General features: G+C 45.0%; 1 long non-coding RNA gene and 1 other non-coding gene across 2 annotated transcripts; both read left to right on the top strand.

Annotated features, from left to right (window-relative positions):
• Nucleotides 1–2190: 2190 nt before the first annotated feature.
• LOC107078706 (uncharacterized) lies at nt 2191–6428 on the top strand. Its single transcript, XR_001479680.2, has 3 exons — nt 2191–2265; nt 4478–4566; nt 5561–6428. It is a non-coding gene; the product is annotated as an uncharacterized lncRNA (long non-coding RNA).
• A 2240-nt stretch (nt 6429–8668) lies between these two features.
• On the top strand, nt 8669–8775 carry LOC138226680 (U6 spliceosomal RNA). Its single transcript, XR_011184643.1, has one exon. It is a non-coding gene; the product is annotated as a U6 spliceosomal RNA (small nuclear RNA).

Genomic DNA, 8775 nt, shown 5'->3' with positions numbered 1-8775 from the left:
CTACATTGCGAAATATTGAAGAACACGTTTATCTTCTGTTTCTTGGAATAAAGAAATTCTGATGGGTTTTTTTCTGACCCTTCCTTCACAGGAGCAGCTAAACTCCTGTGCCTGGTATCAGTGTGAGATGTCAACGCGTCTCATCTGAGAGGTGTGTGGCTGTAGCTCCCAGCAGGAGACGATTAATTATAGATGCTGGAAGTGACAGGGGCTGAAAGAGTAAACAGCGCAGTTTGACGTGCTGATCACAGGCTGCCTGCCATTCTATGTGAACAAGAAAAGTCCCCTGACACGAAAGGTCATGGCTGGGTTTCTGGGTCTTGGCTATTTTTAGAGAACTTCTTTGGACTGTGTGGAATTTGTTTTTTATTTAAAAAATGTAAAAAACAACTGATGGCTTGCGCATTATGATTGTATGGTTCCACTCTGGCTGTAGCACATTGCCTGTGTTGAAACAGCAGTCTGATAAAGTGTCATTGCACGTTCACTATAGAGCAGGCAGTAGCCAGTGAAGGAACACAGAAAGATGCCCCAGGCTGTTTCTACCTCTTTAGTTGTGTCTGTATTCATGGAGTTGAGTGATATGTAGTTATCATTACATGAATGCTATATGAACACACCTTTCAAAATGTAGAGAATGCCTCATTGTCCTTTAAGTATGATATGTTTCTTTAACAAAGCTTAAAGCTTTCCAGTTGTTTTATATCTGTTTTCGTATAGTATCACATTATCAAGTTCGGTAAGGAACAGACAGGACCAGTTTCCAAATGTGCATTAATCACAAACGCGGTGTCACAAAACCCTGTGCAGAAGATTTAACAAAGAGGGGATTCAAAGAGTTCTGGGCTAAAAAAAATAAGCTAAATCTGCAACAAATCATAAGCTAAATTATTTGCTTCCAAGTATTCCATTTAGTTTCACCCATATGCCTGTGTCACAAAAATCCAGAGGTGCTTACAGGAAGCAGGTTCATACTTCTGACAACTCTTGTGTTAGGAAACATAGGTTGTCTGTATATTATGTTCTGTACAATTCAGATGTTGTGCAATAAAATGAATTATTCCTAACCTGTTTCTGTGGGGTTGTACAGTATGCATCTTTGACTTTCTGTTTTGTCTCCAGGAGAGGTAATTCAAAACACAGAACTACCCCTTTTGTAAAGAGGGATTCGATTGGTAAAACCTTCAACTGAATGCTGCTGCTGAGAGATGTGCAAGAGTCACACTCAATCAACTGTGTGACAATTGAAACAGACAAATCCATCCATTCATTTTCCAACTGCCTTATCTAACACAGGGTCGCTGGGGAGCCGGAGCCTCTGCTGTCAAGAACGGGCTCAAGGCAGGGCACACTCTAGATGGGACTGCCTGTCCAGTCCAGTCCAGCACAGGGCACACACAGACACAAACACACTCACACCAGGGCCAGTTCTCCCAGAAGCCAATTAACCTATCAGCATGTCTTTGGACTGAGAGGAAATCCATGCAAACATGGGGAGAACATACAAACTCCACACAGACAGCACCCCAGGAATTGAACCTAGCGTTCCAGCTCTGCAAGGCAGCAATGCTGACCACTGCGTCACTGTGCCGCCCCTAAAACAGACACATACAGGACATTACTGAATGCATGTCTACAGCAGATCACACGTCTTGTCGGATTCTCCCTGTTTGACTGACCGTGTAAATAGATGGAGCATGCAAGAAGGGAGAATGGCAAAACACCTCTCAGCACCACTGAACTGGAATTCCTGTCTGACACGAACTGCCATTGCAGGCTGTGGTTTTATTGGGCACTTGTCCCCGCAGGTGGCTGCCGGCCTTACAGTTTTGCGCCACATTGAAACATGAGGAAACATGGTGGAAACTATGGGGCAGTGCAAGTTAAACTGAGAACTGGAAGCACTTTTATCACAAAGGGTGGTGGGAGGGTGGAACGAGCGAGGCACTAATGTTGTGAGAATGGAGAGTCTACGCCAGTTCTTTCAAGAGGTCCTGGAGTGAATTCGCTCCGAGCAACCGAATGAGCACGATGGCCAAAGAGTCCCCTGTTGCCCGTAACCTTGCTTACGTTCATACACACCCATTGCCACAAACGTCTGTTGTGCAACTGCTTCATCCTGCGCAGTGGAGCAATGCACACGACGCAATTTCCAGATTTCTTTAGCACGGGAAACGAATTGTCTGTGGTGTGATGCCTACATAGGCACTTGGGTTTGCATCTGATCTGATTGATAACTCAGCAGGTCGTCGGGCTGTTAAACAGGTCTGTATTCAATCTTGTGTCCTGGTCACCTCTCAGACTAGCTCAATCCAGGGATTTCAGCCTGACTGCTGGCCAGCACTGTGCAGGCTTGTCTTTCTGAGAACTCTGGAGAAGTGGTTTCTGATGGTTATCTGACTCTTCAATGAAATGGATTAACACTCATTTTGGAGCCCAACCCTAACAAGCTGTACACAGAGCTACATTCCAGAATTCAATATTTCCTTCTCGCTCTATTTTCAACCGGCAAGTGGAAGACAGACCCTAAATACTGCCTTGTTTGTATTGTTCACTATTTACACTTGAACCTAATTCAGCTCAGACTCAGTAACCAGCAGGTAAACCTTCAGTACCTATCAGTTGATCTAAAGGGCAGTCTTGTGACACTGATGGTTATAATTATGATCTACTTGAAAGCATGTCAGTCTTGTCTTGAGAATCAGGCTGACTCACCTGCATCCTGAAGAATGGTGTTCAGGGTAAATAAGCTGGAAGCATGTGATGTGTCGTGCCACTTAGAAGGTGTTGGTTTGTTTTTAATTTTGGAGTAGATTAAAATGGCTCTGTGGGTGTTTTTAGGCGTGGTAAAACACAGTTTGCGTGTGTCAGAGTGTGCTGTGGGTAGGTTAGTCTCTGGAAGCCAACTTGTGCAGTTCAGATCTCGGAGACAGACAAGGTGTGTCGTGTTGTTTTGGAGACAAGACGGACTGGTTAAGCAGTTGTGTCCTGGTCAAATCGCCTCTACATGAGTCTTGCTCGATCCAGACATCTTAATTTGACTGCTGGCCATCACTGTGTATGCTTGTCTTTCTGAGAACTCTGGGGAAGTGTTTTCTTGATGGTTATCTGATTCTTCAATTAAATGGATTATTCATTTTGTGACCTAACACTCCAAAGCTGCATCCCAGCATTCAACATTTCCTTTTCACTCTGTCTATTTAAACACATATTTGCAAACGGACATTTGAGGTTTATTTAAAATGTTTTTGAAACAGAACCACATTTGGTCCCTAAAATCATGCTGTTCAGACCCAGACTCCTATTCTTCCTGACTCTAGAACAACAGGCTGGAGCTACTGCATGCACAGACTGCTGAGAGTGTGTCATCTGAGATTGCACACACATACTGTATATCCTTGTAATTGTACTGGTAGGGTTGATTGTTTGGGTGGGTGTGTGTGTGAGGGTGTGTGAATTGTGCACGTCCACAGCTGTTTGTATGAGTGTTATAACACTTTCCATAGTAACAGCTCAGACTATCATATGAGACGTGCTGCGTTTTAGAGTATACAGAGTGATAAACATAGTGAAACATTCCTATTTATTGCTCAAGCCTTTGCAGGCACATACCAGATCTTTCTATAAAGCTCATAGTGAAAGTAGTCTAGTATTAGAATGTACATGACATAACCCCCTGTACTCAGTTCTGTAATATTATATTGCCATACATTAAGAACAAATAACTGCCTTGTTTTGATTATTTTTGTTGAGTAATTGTGAACTTGTATTTGGAATTTGTCTCCTCGCATACCCTACCTTGCTCTCCATGAGACACACAGACAGGGAGAGAGAAGTTTGGGGTCAGAGCACAGGGTCAGCCAATTCTACAGCGCTTCTGGAGCAGTTGGGGTTAAGGGCCTTGCTCAGGGGCCCAACTAAGTAGGATTCCTCTGCCAGCCGCAGGATGTGAACCAGCAACCTTCCAATTTTCTTGTTATGTTTTCTCCAGCTATGAATATCACGTTTTATGTTCTCTGTACTGCTTATACATATACAGGCAGTGATGATTCCTAAGTATGGTGTTGTTCTGTCTTCTATTATTTTTCCAAATCCTAACCACCTTCACACGCCCATGTGTGTTTTTGCTGTTCATGAAAATAAGATCAAAACAAGCACATTTCTAGTGGTGATTTTGACCTTTGTAATTCAGAGATCTCTGTTCTACTTTGTGGCCAATGACATACAGAAAGATGCTACAGTTTTCCCTACTTCCTTTCTATGTTGGCCCCTAAGACCTTAACTTCCTTTTGTATTTTATACCCCTTTAAAAACAGTTTCACTGGAGGCATGCAGGCTGAATGTCGGTGTTCAGAGACGGAGGCACTAGAGGTGTCCTCTCAATAGACAACTGGAACCAGTCTTGTTTTATAAACAGAGAACATTTATGTCTGTCCGTGTCTGAACCTTAATTAGGAAATCAAAACCTGTCTGACAGGCCCTCTACTCAGCACTGGACCCTGAAGGATAACGTTTGGCGAGCTACCCAGCAGAGAAGGGTGTATCTCAACACAGAGTCTGCTAAAAGTAAGTTAGAATTACAAGCCTTTTACATCATAGATGTTTTTAAAGATGTTTCACCTGCATTGCTTTTGGAAAATAAAAATGGGAAATAAGCAACATGAACAGGATTAAGGCAAATAAGAATATAATAATGTTTCTTTATTAGCCCTATACAATTTCTTGCATTAGGAATTGGTCTTCTCACATACCCCAGCTTTTTTCTCCAAGGAGACACAGACAGGGAGAGAAGCTTGGGGTCAGAGCACAGGGTCTGCCATTGTACGGCACCCCTGGAGCAGTTGGGGTTAAGGGCCTTGCTCAGGGGCCCAACGTAGTAAGATTCCTCTGCCAGCTGCGGGATTTGAACTGGGAACCTTCCAGTCACAGATGCAGATCCTTAACCACAGAGCCACCACTCTGCCCCATGAACTGAACAGAACAGAAGCAACAAGGAAAATGTTTAGCCTGCATCCGCTTGCCAAATGCCACAGTGAGATAACAGCACATGGGAGGTGTTCAGATGGCATCCACCCGCAGTGCAACCCTCAACGCTTCTTCTAATCCAGGTCATTAATCAGAGCTGCTGTGCGTCCCCCGACACAGCCCATAAATCACACTGAATCTCTCGGCTGCGCGGGCCAGGTGCAGTGACTGAGGACAAACTCCGAACGCGTGGCCCGCTCGGAGCCTCTGGTGCGGGCTTCTGCCTCCTACTGCCCTGTCCACGCTGAGACGGACACAGAACTGCAGCTGCCCTCTCCCCCTCTCCCTTTCTGCCACCGCCATCGCGGCTGGCTCGCCATGCTGTAGGAGGCGCTGTCCCCTGGCAGACGCCGCCTTGCTGCGGTGCACAGGGCCTGTAAAGACAGCGCTGGCTTGAGGATGTGGCAGGAAGAGGAGGATTTGTATGGCTCACACTCTGAAAGCATGGTGCCATTCATTACCCTGATTGCCCTTCTGCCGTTTTCCAAATCCATCCGTCAGTGGATCCATTTTCTGACCTTTGTACTGAATTCAGGGTCACAGGGGAGCCAGAGACTATCCTGCAAGCAACAGGCACAAGATACCCCAAGGTCCAAGATACCCCTGGACAGGATGCAGGGCACAGACACTCACACCAGGGCCAATTTTCCCAGAAGCCAATTCATCTACCAGCATCCCTTTGAACTGCGGGAGGAAACCAAAGCACCTGGAGAAGACCAATGCAACACCATGCAAACTCCACACAGACAGCACCCCAGGTCCCAGTCTGAACCCAGGGCCCCAGCTCTGTGAGGCAGCAATGCTGATCACCATGCTGGAAAGTGTTCCAGGCCTCAGCAGAAATTAACATTACATTTGTAGTCAGTTCCAAGTGGGCCCATGACCCAGGGCGAGTGACTTTAAACATCAGGCAAGTTACCATCCTTTTGGACACGATAACTGCTGTAAGATAACTGCTGTAACATCTCAATTTCCCTTGGGGATCAATAAAGTCTTATCTATCTATCTCTATCTAACTCTGGAATGCAGCACAGCCAGGAAGCACATTCCTTGTCAACATTATGCAAATGATTCTCTGTGTAATGCATTTACATTATTCATATCAACATTTTTGATGTGGAAAAAGCACCATGTTGCACAAAAATGAAGCACAATCATGTTACAATTATGAACATAAAAGGCAGATCTGCAACAGAACACTTTCCTGGTGAACGCTGTCGTTGTCATTCTAGCAAAACACTAGCTTCAATCAAGAGTAGGGTAAGATTGTGATAGAGTTCGCTGATTATCTGTTTCTCAGAACTCAAAATCAACGATGTACGGAGTTATCTTGTAAACCCTGTTTCTGACTTTTTCAATAATAGTAACAACAATTTATTGTTCCAACATAAATTTGGCTGCTGCAATTCAATGTATTCCTCCACTTTGAATTCGATAAATTGGATGTTGGTTTGGAAAGTATTTTCTTTGTCTTTTCTACTTATCTTAATTGATCTATTAATCCCTTTGGGCTACTGATATCTGCACTTTTATCTGTTTTTGAGATGAATCTGTCTCAGGCCTTGGGAGTGTTTTTTGAATAACTTCAAAATTCCACAATTTGTTCTCTACTGATTGTGCAGTCGATCTTCTCCAGTTTTATAAACCTACGACTCAGCCTACTGTGATTTCCTGAAATGATCAGCCTTTGCTCTGGTTCAATCTGGGGGATTGAAGAGAAGCAGAAAGGGCGAAGTTTGATGATTAACACTATGGCGGCTGTGCTGAGCCCCTGCCCCAGACTGGCTCACAGTGTGCGTGCCTCAGCAGGGTGCGCTGGGTGCAAAGAGCACCTGGGACAGCCTGCTCGCCCGGGGCCTGTGAGTCAGGCAGTGTGGAGGCGCCCTGGAGCTCGTAATTATCGACTCCGTCATCATGATCATCTGCTTCACTGTTATTATTACTACAGTCATTTTCATCACCTCTCTGCTCCACGCTGCTGCCATTGGCTGTCCTTAGTCCCCCCAGTCTGCGCCTGACCTCACGTAGCTTCTGTGCTCTCTGTCTCCTGTTCAGAAAAACGCCCACTCCGTCGCACACAAGAGGTGAGTCACTTCCACGCGGCTACTCCACTCTCCTCCTTTATTCCACTTTCCTGTTATTGCATCTCCAACCTGATCCTTTTTTATATATATGAGCTATGCATCAGTAGCGATGGCGCAGTGAATTGTATTTTGAATAAACCCATTGCAAAAAATAAAGTGTCTCCTCCTCGACTCCCCCAATCAGCACTAAAGCGATTGTGTTCCTTAGATATACACAGGTTAAAGGAATGAAATCTCTTTAGTGTTGAACACTTGAACCCTGTCCCAGCTGCACTGAGGGTAGAATCTTAGTACAGCCTCTCCAGACAGGATGGATTAAAGAGATCAATTAATAAAAAAAGGTTCCATTTATTAAACTGTATGTGAGCAGAGCTAGGAAGCTGGAACAGCCCATGTGTGTGTGTGTGTGTGTGTGGGGGGGCACGCAAACTCCACACGGAAAGTTCCCACGCACTGGAAGTCTGGAACGCTAACCTCCCCCTCCAGGCTAGCCCACAAGAGGATGTGGCACAAACATTTAAAATCCTGACGCATATCTACAAAATCAACCCAGAGGACTGCTTCAAGCCTGGACCTCCGAGGGTACAATTTCGAAAGTAAGAGGGAGTGCACTGGGGACTGAAATCGAGAACCACTTCTTTACACAAAGGGATGTGGGGGCCTGGAACAAACTGCCCAGCCATGATGCTGAAGCTGAAGCCTTCAGGAAACGGCTGGCAGTGGAAGATTGGTTCAGCAAGCTACTGGCTGTGAAATGTACTGAACACTGATATAGCGACTCTCATGGCCCTGGAGGACAGGTTTGTCAGCCAGTTCACATTTCAACTCAACTCTTAATGAGCTTAATCAGGTTTTTATTTGGCTTAATAGGATCAATTTAACAGCTTCTCCCAGCTCCTCAAGTGCAGGTGCTCTGAGGAGACCTAGAAAACCTGTAGAAATACTGGCCTTTAGGACAGGACTGGAGACCCCTGGTTTAGAAGATGTGAGATAAATCAAATCGTGCTGATCTCTCCATAACATTAAAACCTGGCTTCAGTGGACTAGTGCTTTTTAAACATTGTTAACGATTTATTTATTTTTTTAGTAAAAGATCAAATGCAATAACAGGTTTTACAAACAGGCCATTTTGATACCTTGATCGCTAAGTAAACATTAAAAAAAGAGGATCTATCAGTATTTTCACACGCACGTACGGAAAGTATTAAGAAAATCCGGCATGCTCTTTCTTCACCTCGCTGAAAAGCAGTAGCAGGGCACGCTTCAGCGCGAGGGTGCCTGGGGCATTCCGCAGAACGTGCAGGTCTCCATCTGCTTGTCCGCTCAGGACGGGCTACGGCTCTTGGTAATGGCGCTCGCCCGGCACTGTTAATCAGACACGGATTGTGCGCCCTCTGCTGGACTATACTTGTGTCAACGACAGTGCCAAACGTCCAATTCACCCGAGCTGCGTCTTAGACTCCAGAGGCTTTTTTTTTAAGATCACTTTATTGGCCCTATACAATTTCTTGCATTAGGAATTTGTCTTTTCGCATTACCTAATTTGCTCTCCATGAGTTGTGCTCGCTTCGGCAGCACATATACTAAAATTGGAACGATACAGAGAAGATTAGCATGGCCCCTGCGCAAGGATGACACGCAAATTCGTGAAGCGTTCCATACTTTT

Source organism: Lepisosteus oculatus, chromosome 2, assembly GCF_040954835.1.
Source record: "Lepisosteus oculatus isolate fLepOcu1 chromosome 2, fLepOcu1.hap2, whole genome shotgun sequence".
Lineage (NCBI taxonomy): Eukaryota > Metazoa > Chordata > Actinopteri > Semionotiformes > Lepisosteidae > Lepisosteus > Lepisosteus oculatus.
The sequence above is the reverse complement of the archived record's forward strand: the minus strand, read 5'-3'. Positions and strand labels throughout refer to the sequence as shown.